Source organism: Saccopteryx leptura, chromosome 3, assembly GCF_036850995.1.
Source record: "Saccopteryx leptura isolate mSacLep1 chromosome 3, mSacLep1_pri_phased_curated, whole genome shotgun sequence".
NCBI lineage: Eukaryota > Metazoa > Chordata > Mammalia > Chiroptera > Emballonuridae > Saccopteryx > Saccopteryx leptura.
The window spans coordinates 125,604,071-125,625,839 of NC_089505.1; the positions used below are offsets into that span (position 1 = coordinate 125,604,071).

Consider the following 21,769-nt stretch of genomic DNA (forward strand, 5'->3'; position numbering starts at 1 on the left):
TTTTTTACTTTAAAATAAGATATGTGCAGTGTGCATAGGAATTTGTTCATAGTTTTTTTTATAGTCCGGCCCTCCAACAGTCTGAGAGACAGTGAACTGGCCCCCTGTGTAAAAAGTTTGGGGACCCCTGTCATAACCTCTGTCTCCACAGACTACCCAGATGAGTGCAGAAATCATTACACCCCTACCATGTTATTATGGCTTTGGCCAAGCCCCTCCCCCCAGCTGGACCCAAAGTCTAGTCTATAGAATGAGAGGGCTGGATTCATCCTTCTTTAGGGTTCCTTCCAACTCTAACATACTCTACTTTTTCTGTTACCATTTATTTTTTATTACACTCATAATGTGTGCCAGGCATTTTTCCAAGCATGAGACCCTCTCTCTCACCCTTTCTTTTCGTCCCCCAAACTCCTGTTATGAATTATGTTGGGCTGTTCTTGTTTAAACATTTGGGGGAAAAAAGTGTTAGAAGGTTTATTTTACACAATACATTTTGGGAGAAAATTCATGTAAAGGGCTTTGTTTTGTTCTAGCAGCTGAAACAATAAAACCACCAGAATGACACACATCATTTTGTACTGCCCTCAAGTGGTGGCCCAAATGTCTTTTCCCAGTTGCAGTTGAGGGAATAAAATGTGTTTTCAGAACAGTTCATGGTGTCTAAAAGTAGGAGACTCTCAGAGGGCCTGAGGCAAGGGTATCTGATCAAATCTCCCTTCTCAAAAAGAAGAGGCCTGACCTGTGGTGGTGCAGTGGATAAAGTGTTGACTGGGAACACTAAGGTTGCCTGTTCAAAATCCTGGGCTTGCCTGGTCAAGGCACATACGGGAGTTGATGCTTCCTGCTCCTCCCCACTTCTCTCTCTTCTCTCCAAAATGAGTAAATAAAAATTAAAAAAAAAAAAAAGAAGAGGAGGAAGCCCATCATTGTTCGCATCCATGGGCACAAACTTCCTCTAGTTTCTCTTTTCTTTAAAGAGCTAGTATTTCATAACCCTGACTCTCTCCAGTTCCATTTCTCTGCTGTTCTTAGTCAAATTGCTCCTAAGTTATCTACATACTGTTTCTACATCCTCATCTTCCAATGTCTTTTTCAACTTTTTATTTTAAAATAATTTCAAACTTTCAGAAGATTTGCAAGAATATTACAAACAATTCCCATGTACTCTTTACCCAGATGTACCAGAAGTTAACATTTTGACCCAATCTCTTTATTTCTGTGTGTGGTGTGTATGTGTACACATACATGTATATATATATATATATGTGTGTGTGTGTGTGTGTGTGTGTGTGTATTTTTTATGAACCATTTTAATGGTGGCATTTACTCGTAATGTTCTAAATACTTCATTGTGTATTTTCTAAGAACAAGGACATTCTTTTCTATACCTACATACACGCGCCCCTTCCCGGTATGATGATCACATTTAGGATACTTAACATTAATATAATATTTATATATAGTTTATATTCCACGTTTACTAATTGGCTAGAGAATGTCCTATACAGCAGTTTTCCCTCTGATACAAGGTCTGATATAGCAGCTGATCCCGATACTGCTTTTCATTAAACTGTCATGGCTCTTTTTAATCTAGAACAGTTCCTTAGTGTTTTATTGTTATGTGTGATATTGACATTTTTGAAAAGTACAGGCCAGTGTTCAATAAAATTTCCCTTTATTTGGTTTTGTTTCATATTTTCTTATGATTAGATTTTTGGGGGAGAGGGCAGGAATACTATGGGATATTGTGTCCTCAGTACATCAGATGAGGAGAAACATGGTGTTACTTGATCCCATTATTGGTGGTGTTCACTCTGGTCAGTTGGTTAAGGTGGCATATGCCAGGTTTCTTCACTATAAAGTTAGCATTTTTCCCTGTATAAAATAATGAGTAATCTATAAAGAGGTATTTTGAGCCTATGTAAATATCTTAGTCCTCTTCAAAACTCTTGCCCAAAGCTTTCAATATTTGAGGATAATTAATTCTATTTTTTTTTAATTCTTTTTTTTTTTTTTCATTTTTCTGAAGCTGGAAACAGGGAGAGACAGTCAGACAGACTCCCGCATGCGCCCGACCGGGATCCACCCGGCTCGCCCACCAGGGGCGAAGCTCTGCCCACCAGGGGGCGATGCTCTGCCCATCCTGGGTGTTGCCATGTTGCGACCAGAGCCACTCTAGCGCCTGAGGCAGAGGCCACAGAGCCATCCCCAGCGCCTGGGCCATCTTTGCTCCAATGGAGCCTTGGCTGCGAGAGGGGAAGAGAGAGACAGAGAGGAAAGTGCGGCGGAGGGGTGGAGAAGCAAATGGGTGCTTCTCCTGTGTGCCCTGGCCGGGAATCGAACCCGGGCCCTCTGCACACTAGGCCGATGCTCTACCGCTGAGCCAACCGGCCAGGGCTCTTTTTTTTTTTTTTTTTTTTTACAGATACAGAGACAGAGAGAGGGACAGATAGGGACAGACAGGAAGGGAGAGAGATGAGAAGCATCAATTCTTTGTTGCAGCACCTTAGTTATTCAATGACTGCATTCTCATATGTGCCTTGACCAGGGGGTTCCAGCTGAGCTAGTGATTCCTTGCTCAAGCCAGTGACCTTGGGTTCAAGCCAGTGACCTTGGGCTTCAAGCCAGCAACCTTTGGGTTCAAACTAGCGACTATGGGGTCATGTCTATGATCCCATGCTCAAGCCAGCAACCCCTGTGCTCAGCTGGTAAGCCCACACTCAAGCCAGTGACTTCGGGGTTTCAAACCTGGGTCCTCTGAGTCCCACTACGATGCTCTATCCATTGCACAGCTGCCTGGTCAGGTAAATTCTATTTTTAAAAATATTTTGTTTATTGATTTGAGAGAGAGAGAAAGGCAGTGGGTGCTTGAAGAGTGGGAAGTATCAACTTGTAGTTGCTTCCTGTATGTGCCTTGACCAGGCAAGCAGGGGGCTTCAACCGGCGACCCCAGCACTTCAGGTTGACGCTTTATCCACTGCACCACCACAGGTCAGGCGATAATTAATTCTTGACTGATTCAATTACTATGATGGTTGCAAAATGGTGATAACTCTATCTAGAGTAGTAACTCTGTTACTCCATCTGCATTTTTTAGTTGGCATTCTACTGTAAGCAAGATCTTTGCCTTCCTTCTTATTTATTTATATATTTATCATCAGTATAGGTTCATGGATTCTTATTTTATTTAATAGTTTATAATCCATTACTGTCATTATTCTTTCTTTTTTTTTTTTTTTTTTTTTTTGTATTTTTCTGAAGCTGGAAATGGGTAGAGACAGTCAGACAGATTCCCGCATGCGCCCGACCGGGATCCACCCGGCACGCCCACCAGGGGCAACGCTCTGCCCACCAGGGGGCGATGCTCTGCCCCTCCGGGGCGTCGCTCTGCCATGACCAGAGCCACTCTAGTGCCTGGGGCAGAGGCCAAGGAGCCATCCCCAGCGCCTGGGCCATCTTTGCTCCAATGGAGCCTTGGCTGCGGGAGGGGAAGAGAGAGACAGAGAGGAAGGAGGGGGGGTGTGGAGAAGCTTCTCCTATGTGCCCTGTCCGGGAATCGAACCCGGGTCCCCCGCACACCAGGCCGACGCTCTACCACTGAGCCAACCGGCCAGGGCCTGTCATTATTCATTTTAATGTTCAACTTGTCCCAGATTTGGTCAATCAGAGCCCCCATCAAGCTGGCTCTGGTATCCTTTTGAACATGCCTATTATTTATTTATTTATATTTAGCCTTTCTTGCTTTCTGGTATAACACAATGCTTCAGGTTCATCATTATACTTTCCCTGCCTCCTTTGGACATCATTTGTCTCTCCAGAGAGCTCTCCTTTTAGTGGGGAATAGTATTTTGAAACCAAGACTGGAGCACCAGATTGCTCATTGTTACTGGGGTATAATTGCTTCTAGGCTGTTTAAGTAAACAAAGCACAGGGGGTGGAAATGGCAACTTTATCTAGTTCAGCTATTTTTAATCATGAATTCACTACTGATTCCTCTAATTCCAATTCAGCACCACAGGATTCTTTCTCCCATTCCTTATTTGCATGTCCTTATTCCCACAGTGAGAACTCTGGCTCTCAACATCAGTGTCTTTTTTCATTTGCTCCATGTTATGATACATTCAAAATAACTTCAGAATTTCTCCATCCATTCTATACCAAAAAAACAAAAAATAAAAAAATCTACTAAATAGAGTTCAAGATTTGTTTGCAGTTTTGTTTTGTTTTGGTTTTAGACTAGTGGTATATATTCAAAGTACTGTGTTCAAAAGTTTATTGGATTTGTGGGTTTTTTTAACTTTCATAGTGGTTATATTACTTACTTAAATTTAGTTAGATTTGTTTCAGTTTACATTTAGTTTTAGGATCCTTTTTATTCTTGTTGATTCAGTTTTCTTCTCGAATATGTAAAAGCTAGCATTGTCCAAAAGTCAAATACATATACAAAACATACAAAATGCTTCACAAATCTGTGTGCTGTCTATGTGTAGAAGTCAAACCAAATTTCTCTGTATTGTTCCAGTTTTATTATATGAGCTGTCAAAGAAAGAACACCTCCAATTCATTCTTTAACCAATTGGATGCTTATTTATTCCCCCTATTTCACTCAAAGTGCTCGTGTCAATATCATCAGTGACCAATATTTTCCTATTCTGATCTTTTTTTTGTGACAGAGAGGGAGGGACAGATAAGGACAGATAGACAGGAAGGGAGAGAGATGAGAAGCATCAATTCTTCATTGCAGCTCCTTGGTTGTTCATTGATTGCTTTCTCATATGTGACCCAGGGGGTAAGGGGACTTCAGCAGAGCAATTGAGCCCTTGCTCAAGCCAGCAACCTTGGACTCAAGCCAGTGACCATGGGGTCATGTCTATGATCCCACGCTCAAACCAGCAACCCAGCACTCAAGCTGGATGAGTCCACGCTCAAGTTGGCGACCTTGGGGTTTTGAACCTGGGTCCTCTGCATTCCAGTCCTATGCTTTATCCACTGTGCCACCGCCTGGTCAGGCTTTTCTCTCCTTATCTTATATGACCTTTCTACACTCAGCTGACCTCTCCAATTTTCTTGAAACACTCCCCTCTTCCGGTTTTACTCTCTCTTCACAGGCCTCTCCTCATTCTCCTTGTTTATTTAACTGTCATAAAATACGTTGCTGCTGCCCTGGCTGGTTTGCTCAGTGGATAGAGCATTGGCTGGCATGTAGAAGTCCCAGGTTCAATCCCCAGTCAAGGCACACGTAAGAAGTGACCATCTGCTTCTCTTCCCCTCCCTTTCTCCTTCTCTTTTTCTCTCTCTCTTCCCCTCCTGCAGCCAGTGGCTTGATTGGCTTGAGAGCGTTGGCCTCAGATGCTGATAATAGCTGGGTTAGTTGGAGCATTGACCCCAGATGAAGTTGCTGGTTGGATCCTGGTCAGGGCACATGTTGGTCTCTGTCTATCTCCTCTCATCTTACTTAAAAAAATTATTCATATGTATCACTTCTCAGGACTCTTCTTGGCTCCTTTCACTTTTCTCTGTGTACTCTCTTTGTAGATGATCTCAACTATACTGCTCACAAAAATTAGGGGATATTTCAAAATGAATATGAAGCAATAAAAGAAAGAAGCATTTGATTTTTTTTATTAAACAAGAACATCAGAAAAGCAAATGACAAATAAAAGAAAGTTGTTTGATTATGCAAATGAGATGCAAAACCAACTTTTAGTTCATTGGTGAAAATGCACTATACAAAAGGCTGAAAGTACTGGAGTATCTGCACATTCCCTGATCCCCTAATTTTTGTGAGCAGTTTATTTCTGTGTCCCCAAATGCTGATTATGCTAGTAACTTCTAAATTAATATCTTCATCCCAGACCTCTCTTCTGATCTCCAAACTTATAACCAACTGCCTAACTGACATCTACTTGGCTATCTCACGGATATCCTAAATTTAGCTTGTCTAAAATAGAACTCATTTCTTTGTCAAATCTGCTCCCCCCCACACACACGGGCTCCTCCCTCTCAGGAAATGTCACCTCTTTCCACCTGGCAGCTCTAGCCAGAACCCTAGGGGTCAATTTAGACTCCTCTATTTTTCTCTACCACAATGGCCAATCTAACCTGCAAAATATGAAAATTTTACCCCCAAAAATATGTCAAATTAGTTGATTTCTCTCTATTTCCACTACTTTTACTTCACTCATCATCTCTCATCCAGACTATTTATGAGCCTCAAAATTGGCCTCCCTTTTATCCCACACACATTCATTCTCCATACAGTAGCTATAACAACCTTTCACAAAACTAAGTAATAATGCACATTTACGTTTATTGGGTGTTTATTATGTGTCAGGAACTGCTATAAGCACTTTATACTTATTTAAGCTTCACAACAACTCCATGAGGTCAAACCCAATTTCACCTCAATTTTATAGAAAAGGAAAATGGGACACAGAGAAATGATGTAATTTGCCCAAGGTCACACAGCTGGCCAATGTAGAACTTAAGTTTGGACCCAGGCTGACTCTTTACCTTTAAGTTTATCTACCACATTATACTGGATCATGTTACTACCCAGCCTTAAATAGTTCCATGACTTCTCACTACACTGGGACTAAATTCCCAACTCCATTCCAAAGTCTGCTGGGTCCAGGAACTGCTGCCTGCTTACCCTTCCTTACTCATTTCCTGCTGCTTCCCTTTCCTCCACCTAGTTTATTTTGCTTTTGTTTTCCAACTTCCTTTCCTATTGGCAGGCATTACAGACCCTTACCTTAAGTACTCCTTTCCCTGGCTCCTTGGCATGGCATGCATTAGGTCTCAATTATCTGTTCTGAGAGAACTTCCCTCACCATGCTATTTCTCTCTCGCTTTTTTAAAAATTTTTATTTATTTATTCATTTTAGAGAGGAGATGGAGAGACAGAGAGAGAAGGGGAGAAGAGCTGGAAGCATCAACTCCCATATGTGCCTTGACCAGGCAAGCTCAGGGTTTCGAACTGGCGGCCTCAGCATTTCCAGGTCGATGCTTTATCCACTGTGCCACGACAGGTCAGGCTCTCTCTCGTTTTTTTTAAATCAGATTTTATTTATTCATTTAGAGAGAGGAGAGAGAAGGGGTAGGGGAGGAACAGGAAGCATCAACTCCCATATATGCCTTGACCAGGCAAGCCCAGAGTTTCAAACTGATGACCTCAGTGTTCCAGGTCGATGCTTTATCTGCTGCGCCACCACAGGTAAAGCACCCTTTGTGGTTCATTCTGTCTTAGCCCCATATTGATTTCTGTCTTTTAAGCCCTTAGAACAATGTGTGTGTGTGTGTGTGTGTGTGTGTGTGTGTGTGTGTGTGTTACAGAGACAAAGAGAGGGACAGATAGGGACAGACAGACAGGAAGGGAGAGAGATGAGAAGCATCAATTCTTCATTGCAGCACCTTAGTTGTTCATTGATTGCTTTCTCATATATGCCTTGACCTGGGGGCTACAGCAGACTGAGTGACCCCTTGCTCAACCTTGGGCTCAAGCTGGTGAGCCTTGCTCAAACCAGATGAGCCCGCATGTTGGGAAAATGAGTTGTAAAATCTGTATTTTCTGGTTTTGCTCACTCTTATTGTTAAATATGGCTGCTGCTCACATGATGATGCTCTCACGTGATACAGTTAATTACCTTCTTGCTTGGGAAGGGGCTTAGTTATGATAATGTGTGCTGGAGGAAGAGTTGTCCTGGGGGAAAAGTTTTAAAAGGAGGAGCTAGGAGGCCATCGTGGGGGAGAGAGACTATGTTGTTGTAGAGCGGAGGAGACCATGTTGTAGCAGGGTAGGGAGGCCACGTGGAGGAGAGGAGGCAGCCAAAATGGAGGCATGCAGAGGGGACTGAGTGAGGCTGATGAAGCCTTTGATTCTAGAAAAAACCAGGAAGATTCTTCTGGCTTTGGAACAGGAGAACATGAGAGTAGGTTTGGGTTTTGGTGCCCCGTGTGTTTGTTTTTACTCGTTGGCAGGTACAAGTCTAGAATAAAGGAAAATGGCCCACCAATTCTTGGCTCCGTTGTTTTATTACTATCTGTCCAAATCAAATGCAAACCTGCAAAGGCTAGGTGGCTGTGATGGTGGCCGCAGCTACTGGCTTTACACTGCGCTCAAGCTGGTGACCTCGGGGTCTCGAACCTGGGTCCTTTGCGTCCCAGTCCAACACTCTATCCATTGCACCACCACCGGATCAGGCTAATCCCTTAGAACAATTTGTAATTATTTGTTTGTTGACTTATTTTGTCTCTCTTCCCAGCTAAGATTAAGTACTATGAAGGAGGATGCTGCCTCTTAGTCACTTTTCTATATTCTAAGCCTAGCACAGTGCCTAGTACATAAAAAGAACTCCAAAATATTTATTGAATTAACATATATTTAGCGTTTTCTACTTCATAGCTTCTGTTTACTCATAGTTTCTTCTTCCTGATCACTTCAGTTCTCCACAGCCCAGACTGTCTCCTCCAACCATACCCCTGCTCAACCTCACAGCCTTTCTCCTTACATCCTTTTAGTCATAGTTTTTATTGCTACTAATTGCTTTGATTACCTCATGCTTCCTAACTCGAATTCCTGAGAGAGAAATATTGATCTGTCCAATTCATTTTTTAGGAGCCAAGCCACATTTGTAAGTTGTTGGCAAGCTCATGAGTTTCTTGTCTTGGGTCAGATTTTCAGTCCTGGTCCAAACAGCTGTGTGGGGAGGGTGTGGGGAGGGATGGTCTGCCAGACCACTCTGCCTTTCTTCAGGGCTGAGGACTTAGCAGGCACAGTGGTTGATATCTGAGTACAAACTGCAGCTGCAGCAACAGCAAAGAGTTGATCGGGCCTCACTAAAGGGTAGGGCCTCCCCAACAGTTGCTCTCGAGGAGGCAGGTCTCAGGTCATCCTGAGTCCTATTTACTTTCCCTCTGAGGAGAATAGTAAACACAAATGGAAAACCCGCATGTTTACAGCATTTTTAAAACTGGAAAAAGAGTGTTTGTATCCATCTGCATTTGTACCTCCAGCAACCCTGTGAGGCAGAGAATATTGTCTCCATTTCACAAGTAAGAAAGCTGAGGCCCAGGGAGATAGTGTGCATTGCCCAAGTTTCCACACACACTAACTAAGAACCAGCACTAAATCCCAGGTCTCTAGACTCCATGTAACTGCCTCATCTCTTTTCTGGGACTGTCATCTTGAATCATAGCCCAGGGGATTTATAAAACCATTTGAATGTCCATTGAAGTGCTTTAAAGGAGCTTGACAAAGATTGAAGTTTCCTATAAGGCAGCACTATATATAGTTGGGTTCTGGGCTCTCAATACACCTAGCGAGTATTTATGTATAGAGCGCTTACCATGTGCCCGGCACTCTGCCTTATGTAGTGCTCTCTCAATTCAACCTCACAACATTCAGGCAAGGTAGATATTATTTTAACCACCACTTTACAGATGAAGAACTGAAATTGAGATTGAAGAGATTAGGTCACTGGACCAAAGTTTGAGCCCTAGAAAATGGTGGTGCTGGGACTAGACCTGTCTGACTCCAAAACCCATCCTTCTTACAATGTAGTATCTCCTTTCTCCTTATCAACAATGTCACCTTGGTCAAGGTACTTAATTTGGATGATCTTCTATTTCCTTATCAGTGAAATGGGGATATCATTATCTAATTTATGAAATTATGAGAGGTTTATGAGCAGTTGTATAATAGAAGAACCTATTCCAGTGAATTATAGCAGGCATATACTATCTTTCAGTTTAGTCTGACTCTTAATCATCCATATGTGAAAAGAATCAGAATTATCAACTACAGTTGCCTATGAAGAACAGGATCTCTTTTGTGAAACTATCCTATTGGGCAAGTATTCCTGGTCCAAATTCCAAAGACATCCGGCCTTGAGGAGACAGTAGTTATTCTTTAAGGAAACAGGTCAATTGAGTGTGCTTCAGAGATGAGAAAGAACCTGCACTCACGCTACTCATAATGTAGCAGAATGCAACTCAGTTCTGACCAATAAAGAGATTTGAATCTGTGTCTGACAAGTTTAAGACTGTCTCCAAGGCTAAGGCATTTTACATATAATCTTATTTAATCCTACCACAGGTTAAAAAGACCTTCTTATGACCTCTGTTTTTCAGGCTCAAAGAGTTTAAGTGATATGGCTAAGGCCACACATCTAATCTGAGGTAGAACAGGAACTGAACCCCAGTTTGATACCATTGCACCAACCTTTCAACTGTGTGCACTCTGGTGAGTACACTAGCAAGTCACCCAGCCCTGCAACTTTAGGACTCTTTGGATAGAAGCTGACTTCTGGATCAAACATAGTGCTAACATCATGCTCATTTACTATTTTCAGGAGAAAGGAAAATCAATTCTGTGGGCATTGACACAATGTAGGGAAAATGCTGGCTAGAATAGTACTTCTTCATGTGGCAATATAGACAAATACTAACATCTAAACAAATGATGTAATATCATGTGACGAATGCAAAAGCGAGAATAATAACTAATCTTTGTACAGCACTTTATGATTCACAAGGGACATTAATATTTAATATTCAATTTGCTCTTTATGTCACCCCTTTGTGTAGGTATTATCATTGCCACTTCACAAATGAAGAAACTGAGACTCAAAGAAGTTAATGTAATACGAAGTATACATATTTTATGGTCTCCCAGCCTCCATTCAACTTCCTTTTTGTAAGGGAATCCTGTATTTCCTTTTGAGATCCCCCATCTCCCACCTCTGCAACAGTAATGGGATCAACATGAGCACATATATATCAGATTTTTTAGTGTCAAACTTAGAACTTTTGTTCGGGCTTTTGTTCAAACTGTGGAGATGGAGAAATTCTCAAACTCATGGCTATGAGTCTGAAGTTAATGACTACCACCACAAAAAAATATTATGTATAAATTTTAAACCTGTAGAAGACAATTCAGCCTAGCCACTAGAAAGCAGAAATGAAGGTTAAAAATAAAAAGAATATATAGTGAATGGATTATAGGGCTAAATCTTATATAGTAATTACATTAAATGCAAGTAAATCAATCTGACTAATTAGATTTTTTAAATTACATCTAACAATAAATTGGCTATAAGGGACACTCTTAAAACAAAGAGAAAGACTAAAAATAAGATGAAAAATGCTCTGGTTTCTCTTCAAAGCATATTAACTTTTCGCCTTTTTTTTTTTTTTTTGTATTTTTCTGAACCTGGAAACAGGGAAGCAGGCAGACAGACTCCCGCATGCGCCCCACCGGGATCCACCAGGCACGCCCACCAGGGGCAAAGCTCTGCCCATCCGAGGCATCGCTCTGTCGCGACCAGAGCCACTCCAGCGCCTGAGGCAGAGGCCAAGGAGCCATCCCCAGCGCCCGGGCCATCTTTTGCTCCAATGGAGCCTCGGCTGCGGGAGGGGAAGAGAGAGACAGAGAGGAAGGAGAGGGGGAGGGGTGGAGAAGCAGATGGGCGCCTCTCCTGTGTGCCCTGGCCGGGAATCCAACCTGAGACAACCGCACGCCAGGCTGATGCTCTACCGCTTGAGCCAACCGGCCAGGGCCAACTTTTCGCCTTTTAAAAATAAGATGAGGTAGCCACATGACGTCAGCCTCCTCTGTGGCTTTCTTGCGCTGCAGGGCCCAGAATCTGCTGCAGTATCTGTGAGTGGTAGGACAGCTCAAGAGAGTCCTATGGACTGGCTGAGTGTACAGAAATGTCAAGAGGACAGAGCATGTATCAGATCACATGTACAGGATGGCAGTTATGACTTTGGTGACCGAAGATGATCATCTTAAAGACTGATGTGTATGCTTAGCCCTGGTTCGTGATATGGCAGAATGCATTGTTGGGAACATAGCACCAGCGGAGAACATCCCTAGAGAAGAAAAAAAAAGTGAGAAGAGAAAGCTATGAAGCTGTTAATCCAGCTTCTCTCAAAGGATCTTATAAAGGAGCTCTATGAACTTAGGGAAGAGTATAAGACCCAATCTAGTGTGAAAGCCAAATTTGTAAAGGAGGTGGACCAATGTGAGATGATTCTTCAGACCTCTGAATATGAAGACCTTAAGAACAAACCTGAGAGGCCCTGGCCGGTTGGCTCAGTGGTAGAGCATCAGCCTGGCGTGCAGGAGTCCCGGATTCGATTCCCGGCCAGGGCACACAGGAGAAGCGCCCATTTGCTTCTCCACTCCCCCCCCTCTCCTTCTTCTCTGTCTCTCTCTTCCCCTCCCACAGCCAAGGCTCCATTGGAGCAAAGTTGGCCCGGGCGCTGAGGATGGCTCTGTGGCCTCTGCCTCAGGCGCTAGAATGGCTCTGATTGCAACAGAGCGATACCCCAGATGGGCAGAGCATCGCCCCCTGGTGGGCGTGCCAGGTGGATCCCGGTCGGGCGCATGCGGGAGTCTGTCTGACTGCCTCCTTGTTTCCAACTTCAGAAAAATACCAAAAAAAAAAAAAAAAAAAAAAAGAACAAACCTGGGAAACTACAGGACTTCTATGATTCTATAGCAGGAAAATTCAGTCACCCTGAGATAGTCCAGCTTGTTTCTGAATTTGAGGCAGAAAGAAATGCTAACAAGTTGCAGCTGCCAGTAAGCCACACTCCAGAGATGTTCTCTATGTTGTTGCATTCCTATAACAAATATTTTAGTTTTCCATTGAATGCTATTGTGTTTTGCCACTGTTGGTCTGTTGAGTTCCCCAGATGTGAGTCTGTTTATTTTCCTTCTCTTTTTTATTGATGTTTTTTAATTTTTTATATTTTCATTTTAGAAAAGAGAGAGCGAGAAAGGGGGGGGGGAGGAGCAGGAAGCATCAACTCCCATATGTGCCTTGACCAGACAAGTGCAGGGTTTCCAACTGGTGACGCATTATCCACTGCACCACCACAGATCAGGCGAGTCTGTTTATTTTCAATTGCCTGGACTCCAACAAGAAATGTGATACTATTTGGGCCATAAAAGAAGCCATGGAACAGGATGTGGTCATGAAAATGCATGGATGGAGAAGGGGGGATGTCTTTTTATGAACTAAATAAACACATTAAAAAATATTTTTTAAATGAAAAAGATACACCAGGAAAATATGAACTGGGTTGTGATCCTAATATCTGGCAAAAAGGAGCAATTTCAGTATCAAAAGATAACAAGTGATAAAATAAAAAGTCATTATATATTCATAAAAGAAACAATAGGCAAGCACATAAATGCAACAGCAAAACACATAGATGCAGCCCTGGCCAGTTGGCTCAGCGGTAGAGCATCAGCCTGGTATGTGGATGTCCTGGGTTCGATTCCAGGCCAGGGCACATGAGAGAAGTGACCATCTATTTTCCACCCTCTCCCTTTCTCTTCTTTTTCTCTCTCTCTCTTCCTCTCCCACAGCCATGGTTCAGTTGGAGCAAGCTAGCCCTGGGCACTAAGGATGGCTCCAACACCTCACTTCAGGCCGTAAAATAGCTAGATTGCCTAGCAACAGAGCAAGGGCCCAGATGGGCAGAGCATTGCCCTGTAGGGGGCTTGCCAAGTGGATCCTGGTTGGGACACATGCGGGAGTCTGTTTCTCTGCCCCAGCCCCCCCGCCGCCCCCGTTTCTCACTTAAGAAACAAAAATCATATAGATGCACCTAATTGCACAGTATTAAAATATGCAAAGCTGCCAGGAGAAATAGTCACTAGCTGTATAATTGTAGCTGAAGTTTTAAATATCTCCCTTTCAGAAACTGATATATCAAGTATAATTACCATATTTTAGCAATTCTACACCTTATACAAGATTGAACTCTAAAAGTATTAAAGACATAATAAATGTGAGAAATAAAATTACAAAAGGAAAAAATATATATGAGTTATAGTTTATGACTAAGGAAAAACAAAACTTCAAAAGCTCAAACTATAAGATAATAATATTGATGAATAATAAGGATTTCTATTCTACAAAAGACACTATGGACAAAGTAACTAGATGAGAGAATGAGAAGATATTTAAAATACTTAATATACAAAACTCGTTCAAATAAACAAGAGGATAGTAACCCCTTGAAAATAATAAGCAAAAAATATGACAGAGGAAATACAAAATTCAAAAGACATACAAAGATATGTTTAAAAATATCAGAGCAATGTTAATTAAAACAGCAATGTGCTATCCTTTTACATCTGTTAAACTATAAAAATCTGATAATGCACAGCACGGTCGGGTTGTGGGGATGCTGGAAGCCTAATGCATGGTGATGGGAGTAGGACTGGTATAGTCACTGTGGAAAGCAATCTGACAGAAGCTGCGCAAATTAAGAATTCATATTCTATGAGCCCACAGTTCTACTCCTGGGATGTAACACAAAGAAATTCTCATGCAGACACACAAAGTTATGTTTTAAAATATTTATTGCTGTATTATTTATCATGATGGGGACTTGAAGACAACCTGGCTGTCCATCCCTGAGAGAGTTGATAGCTAAAATATGATAAATGTTATATCATGGGATATTATGCAGCAATCAGAAGCAATAGATTACATATATGTTTATATCAGGTCTACCGGAAAGTTCTGTCCGTTTCTATCACAAGTTTCGACACGTAAGCATATGTTTATTTGGCACATGTGTGTCTCTCTATTTTTATCACTTAATGTATACATACTGACGTAGCAAATTAACTAAAACAAAGTTGATTCATGTTAGTCTTATGTGTGAAGCCATAGTGTACCCATGGCTACTGATAAAGTTCATTTACGCCACTGTATTTGATATGAATTTCAACAAGGAAGAAATGCTACAGAAGCATGTAGAAATTCATTGAAAGTGTTTGGTGAAGGGTACAGTTTCTGATAGGACATGCAGAAGATGGTTCGAAAAATTCAAAACAGGTGATTTCGACCTTTCTGATAAGCCACTTTCTGGGCGGCCATCTTTGATAGATGACGATGTTGTTAAGACCATGTTGGAGCAAGATCCTTTTCTGACAACATCGGAGATCGCAGAAAGGCTTAATTCAGCTCAGCAAACCATTTCGGACCATATTCGGAAGATAGGATTGGTGTGGAAATATTCAAGATGGGTGCCACATGAATTAAGTCAGAGGAATTTGGATGATTGAGTCATCATATGCACATCTCTGCTTGCTCAGAACAAAATCGAGCCCTTCTTGAACCGGATGATAACTGAGGATGAAAAGTGGATTACCTACGAAAACATCATAAGGAAAAGGGCATATTGTGATCCCGGAAAACCTAGCCCTTCCATCTCTAAACCAAATTTGACTCTGAATAAGAGAATGTTGTGTATATGGTGGGACATTCGAGGACCAATACATTATGAGCTTTTAAAACTGAACGAAAAGCTCAATTCGGAGAAGTATTGTCAGCAACTGGATAATTTAAAGACAGCAGTCCAAGAAAAGAGCCCGGCGATGTTCAATAGGAAGAACATCATACTGCATCATGATAATGCCAGGCCACATGCTGCTTTGGGGGACTTGTCAAAAAAATTGCAGAAGTTGCCTGACCAGGCAGTAGCGCAGTGGATAGAGCGTCAGACTGGGATGCAGAGGACCCAAGTTCGAGACCCCGAGGTCGCCAGCTTAAGCGCGGGCTCATCTGGTTTGAGCAAAATCCCACCAGCTTGAATCCAAGGTCGCTGGCTCCAGCAAGGGGTTACTCGGTCTGCTGCAGGCCCACAGTCAAGGCACAAATGAGAGAGCAATCAATGAACAAGGTGTTGCAACGCACAATGAAAAACTGATTGATGCTTCTCATCTCTCTCCATTCCTGTTTGTCTGTCCCTGTCTATCCCTCTCTTTAACTCACTCTCTGTCTCTGTAAAATAAAATAAATAAATTAATTAATTAATTTTAAAAAATTGCAGAACTAGGCTGGAAAATTCTGTCGCATCCACCATATATTCCCTGGACTTAGCACCCTCTGACTATCACTTGTTTTTGTCCTTACAAATTTTTTTGAAGGGCAAAAAATTCAAAAATGAAGAAGATATCAAACAAGCACTGGTTCAATTTTTCGCATCAAAAGATAAAACATTTTTCAAAAATGGGATATACAAATTGCCCTCACTCTGGCAAGAAATCATTAATAATAATGGCAATTATATTATTTAATAAAGTTTATTGATGGTAAGAAAAACTTGTATTTTGTTTTATTCCAAAAAAGGACAGAACTTTCCGGTAGACTGTGTGTGTGTGTGTATATATATATATATATATATACACACACACACACACACACACACACACACACACACATAACATATACACACACACACAACAACAACAACAACACTAATGCATTTTAAAAACAATACTCTGTAGCTTGTACTGTGGTGGTGCGTAGTGGGTGCCTTGACCTGGAACACCGAGGTCGCTGGTTAGAAACCCCCAGCTTGCCTGGTCAAGGCACACATGATAAGAAGTCAATGAGCAACTAAAGGGAAGCAACTGTGTGAGTTAATACTTTCACTCTCTCTCTCTCTCTCTCTCTCCCTCCTTCTCTCTCTAAAATCAATAAATAAAATCTTAAAAATGCTCTGTGAAAAATATGAAGAAACAAAATGAGATATAAACACTATACCATTTTGTACATACAAAAAATACATCCATGCAAAACAAAAATCCACATTTTGCAAAACAAAAAGATATATATCAAATAGGACTTAGTTGCATGCGTGAGGGATGGAAAGGAAATAAAAGGAAAAAAATAACAATATTTTAAAGTGATGCTCACACATCAAAAATAATAAAGTGCAATATATTATGGAGTATGATTAACTAAACCCTCTCAACTCAAAGTCAAACCAACCAATTAATGAATGAAAGGAAAAACAACAAAAATATTACACAGTTGTCTCTGGATTTGGGGATAATGAGAAACGTTTATTTTCTTCTTAATTTGTTAGTAGACTCTAAATTTTTTACATTGAACACCTGTTCCTTTTGAAAATTAAACATATAATCAGAATTTTTTTTAAAACTCATTTGGAGGAGTATGTGTCAGTGGCAGAATGGTGGTGTTCAATTGGAAGGAAACACAAAAAATTTCAAAATGCAGAATGGGTGGAAATAGCATGAATTTTTCCCTTCCTTTACTTCTGAAATAAAGTTTGTACAAGCAATCAAAATAAAGGCAAAAGAAAATTTAACCAAGGTAAAACAACAGCTTAAAAAAAATAAAATGTAGACTAACTGGTGATGGCAGAGTGGATAGAGCGTCGAACTGGGGTGCTGAGGTCCCTGGTTCAAAACCCCAAGATAGCCAGCGCAGGCTTGTTGGCTTGAGCGTGGACTTGGCAGCTTGAGCATGGGGTCGCTGGCTTGAGCGTAGGATCATTGACATGGTCCCAAGGTCATTGGCTTGAGCAAGGGGTCACTGGCTCAGCTTGAGCCCCCTGGTCAAGGCACATGTAAGAAGCAATCAATGAACAACAAAAGTGAAGCAACTACATGTTAATGCTTATCTCTCTCCTTCCTCTCTTTCTCCTTCTCTCTCTCTCTCTCTAATCAACTCAAAAAATTAAAAGGTATCCTTATTCTGCATGAAAATTAATATCTTCATTTGGTGATACAGGTATTTGAAAATATGTAACAGTTGGTAGAACATACACCTGACCGATCAGAGCAGACATTAGTAGTAAACAATGCTTATATCAGACTGGCATCTCTAAAGTATAGATCACCCCACACACCAGCTCTCCAACTCCAAGATAATGTTCAGACTCAGCACCTGAAGCTTTTGTTCACAATGGGAAAATTCTTATGTTATAGATAAACGGGTATGGAGATAACAGGTACCAAAATATGCCACCCAAAAAAAGGGGCCTTTGACATAAGGGTTATTTTCAGCTAAAGTCACTTGAAACACAGCAGATACAAAAGGGACACTCTGAGCTCCCCTTTTCTGCCTGAACAGAAAACTCCCTCCCTATATCAGGAAAGAAACATTCTTATCACCAAGGACAAAAGCTGAGACAGAGAATTCTGCACAAATAGATCTTAAAATAATTATCTTCCTTTAGCCTCCCTGTATGTTTCAGTTACTTTCCACAATTGCCTCTCCTTATTCAACCTGGTATTAAAGCATTTAGATTTTGCCACTTCTTTGTGTCTTTATTTCCTTATGAGGGCTCCTGTGTCACATAAAACTTTTATTAAATAAATTAACATGCTTGTCTCCTGTTAATCTGTCTTATGTCGATTAAAGTCTTGCCTCTCCTACAGAGGCAAATTTCCCAAACTAGAATATTCCAAAGATTGTAAGGCCCAGAAACTACACCAGGCACCAACCTACTGGAAAGAAGGAAGACAGTTCTTGCTGCTCCTCTCTGACCTCACCACACATTTGCTGTCATCCAGTGCCCTACTCTTTGACTCTGAAATTTGGTTCACACATCTCGTTCTCCACCAGATAGATTCTTATACATCCCACAAGGTCTGGCTCAAAAGTCACTTCCTTCATGAAATCTTCCCTGAAACCATTAGCCAGAGTTTTGTTTATTTTATTTTATTTTTTTAGTGAGAGGAGGGGAGATACAGAGACAGACTCCCACAAGCACCCTGACCAGGATCCATCCGGCAGCCCCCATCTGGGGCCGATGCTCGAATCAACTGAGCTATCCTCAGTGCCCAGGGATGACACTCAAACCAATCAAGCCACTAGCTTGAGCATGGGATCATAGACATGACCCCACGGTCACTGGTTTGAGCCCAAAGGTAAGTGCTTGAAGCCCAAGGTCGCTGACTTGAGCAAAGGGCCACTGGTTCATCTGGAGACCCCCAATCAAGGCACATATGAGAAAGTAATTAATAAACAACTAAGGTGCCACAACTACAAATTGATGCTTCTCATTTCTTTCCCTTCCTCTCTCTCTCTCTAGCTAAAAATTAATTAATTAAATTTAAAAATCATAAACCACAAGTACAACCATCAGAATTACACAGTAAGTACCAAGAAATACAGCTATGTAAACAAAATAAAATTCCCAGATGTGCCAAATAAATTGAAAGTGAACATCAATTTTATACAGAAACTAATTTACCAACAATTAATTTCATAAACACCATGATAATGATAGTAGTAACAGCTGCTATATGTTGATTATAAATTTATATCAGGTACTTTACACACATATCTCTCATTTAGTCCCTACAACAGTCTCATGAAATAGGAATTATCACTCCTTCTTCATTGACAAGGAAATAGAAGCTGCAAGAGGTGACAGGACTTTTTCAAGGTCATACAGCGCAAAGGAGGTAGGGCAGGTACACAAATCCAAAGTCCATTCAAAGAGGGCAAGTAATTTTGCTCCCCACATTTTGCCAACCTCACGAACATTCCTCCTTCTGAACAACATCATTTGCCTCTGAGTGTAAGCATTTTATGCAATTATAGTTCATTCTTCTCATCAACATGAACTTTTTCATTTTTACCCAGAAATGCTCTTTCAGCACCAACTTCCTTCATCTGCCTGTCATTTCTTGGTTCTTCAGCAAAATCTTCTTCACTTCCCTCTTCTGCAGTTCCCCAGATGTCACTTTCCCCCTTTCCTCCTCCTCCTTTTTCTTCCCCACTTCTTCCTGTTTTTCTTTTTTCCATTTCTTCAAACAGTTCTCTCCATTGCTTCTCTACATCCTGTTTAGAATGTGGAATTTCAAAATGATTTACAGATGGGACAAACAAAGTTAACCCACTTTAGAAATGTCTGGCATCTTCCCACACTCAAAGATTTCTGGGATGATGTTTATTTATGTACAAATTTTTAGTATGTGTGGGGTGGAGAGAAGTGTGTGTGTGTGTGTGTGTGTGTGTGTGTGTGTGTGTAGTTTGTTCATAAATAAAACTGGTTCAGATTCAACAAACATTTACTGAATGCCTACTGCACTGCTAAATTTGGTGCGAGATAAGCTACACACATTATCCCTATTCCTCACAACAATGTATGAGGTAAGTGTTACTAGTCTCACTTTCTAAAAGCGGAATCTGAGGTCTAGACTGATTAAATGATTTACCCAAGCTTTATAGCTAGTGAGTGGTAGAATGAGACCTAGAAACCAGCTTTTCTGGCTCTTACTCTGGTCCTCTTTCTACTCTATCATAGTAACACAATCTTTAAAAAACTCTGAATCTACTTGTGAACTGGAACCAGTAAAAACTTGTATTAAGTCAGAAATGGGACTCCTTCTGAGTTCTCTAATGTGTACATCTAGGCCCTAGAATTTGATCCCTTAGAACCATCTTCACTGATTTTTTTCTATTCATAGATGCCTTAAAGAAAGGACACACAGTATAAAGTCCTTTAGGGCAGTAGTCCCCAACCTCTGGGCCGTGGACCGGTACCGGTCCGTGGGCCATTTGGTACCGGTCCACAGAGAAAGAATAAATAACTTATATTATTTCCATTTTATTTATATTTAAGTCTGAACGATGTTTTATTTTTTAAAAATGACCAGATTCCCTCTGTTACATCTGTCTAAGACTCACTCTTGATGCTTGTCTCAGTCACGTGATACATTTATCTGTCCCACCCTAAAGGCTGGTCCGTGAAAATATTTTCTGACATTAAACCAGTCCGTGGCCCAAAAAAGGTTGGGGACCACTGCTTTAGGGCTTTACTCTTCACCAAGAGCATCTGGGTCAAGAGGTCTTTTACCCAGTTGTGGGACAAAGCTAGACTGAGGATCTGGAGCCAGCTAGAATCCTGCTGGAAGCAAATGCTTGACATCTTGTTCTTTTTCCCACATTATTAGGGGGAAAATCTCTCTTTTGACGAGGCTTTCATTTTCTTTTGCCTGAAAATTACTGATCCTCATTAATATCTCTATTTCTTTACTTCCTTCTCACCGCTCTACTCACAAATCTGTTTCTACCCTCCATTCTTTACCAAAACTGCTCTTGCCCAAGCCAACCAACTCCACCAATTCTTCAATGCCACCTGGACCCCCAGCAATCCACTAAACCTATCTGCTTTTCATTAGACCTCAACCAACTCATGTCCTTACTTCTCTCCTTTGTTTTTGTGTGGTCAATCTTTTGCAAACATCCCCAATTCCCTTGCCCTTTCTTCTGTTAATCGGGCAAATTCTCAACTCTGGTTAAGTCCAACTCTCCATCCCTGCACCTAAGCAGAGCAAATGGCGCTAGAGAAAACAATAAAACCAAGCTGATTGTTCTCATTTTAAACTCATGACTAAACTGCAGTAAGCCCTTAAGTGAGTGCTAGTTCTGTGGTATTTTCACTCTCCTCGATAACTATTCCTCACCTTCTTCTCCTCAAACCTCCAACGCATCTTTCCCAATCTCATATGAAGTTGTTGGCATCACTTCCTATTTCGCAAGCGTTCGAAATTTTCCACTTACTCTGTGGCAGCCATGGAGGTATGCCACCTGGATTGTTCTTGAAGAACTTGTCAGTCAGTTGTGAGAAATACAGGGAGCTGACTGCCCATAGCTGCAGCACCTGGGGATCCACTGAAGCATTCGAACCTGGGACATGCTATCCCAAAGCAGCCCCCAGCCAGTGACTGAGTATGGCCAACTGTCCATTTCCAAATGGTACTCCTCTACTTCCAGTCTTCCCACGGGAGCCCCGTTAAGCTGGCAAGACTTTCTGAGAGCTGTGCTGCATTTGGAAGCAATTACTACCCAATCCTCCATCTTTCAGAGGTGTCAGACTTTTCTGCCTATTTCTGATCCCTCGACCCTTCATCCTTCTCAGGCATCATCCCCCCTAAATCTACTACATTTCTAACCCCATCTTGGTGTCTGCTTCT

The 21,769-nt window shown here is 41.4% G+C and overlaps 1 pseudogene; it reads left to right on the top strand.

The window, feature by feature from the left end:
- Positions 1–11,597: 11,597 nt before the first annotated feature.
- LOC136398314 (5'-deoxynucleotidase HDDC2 pseudogene) lies at positions 11,598–12,636 on the top strand (annotated as a pseudogene).
- The last annotated feature ends 9,133 nt before the right edge of the window (positions 12,637–21,769 follow it).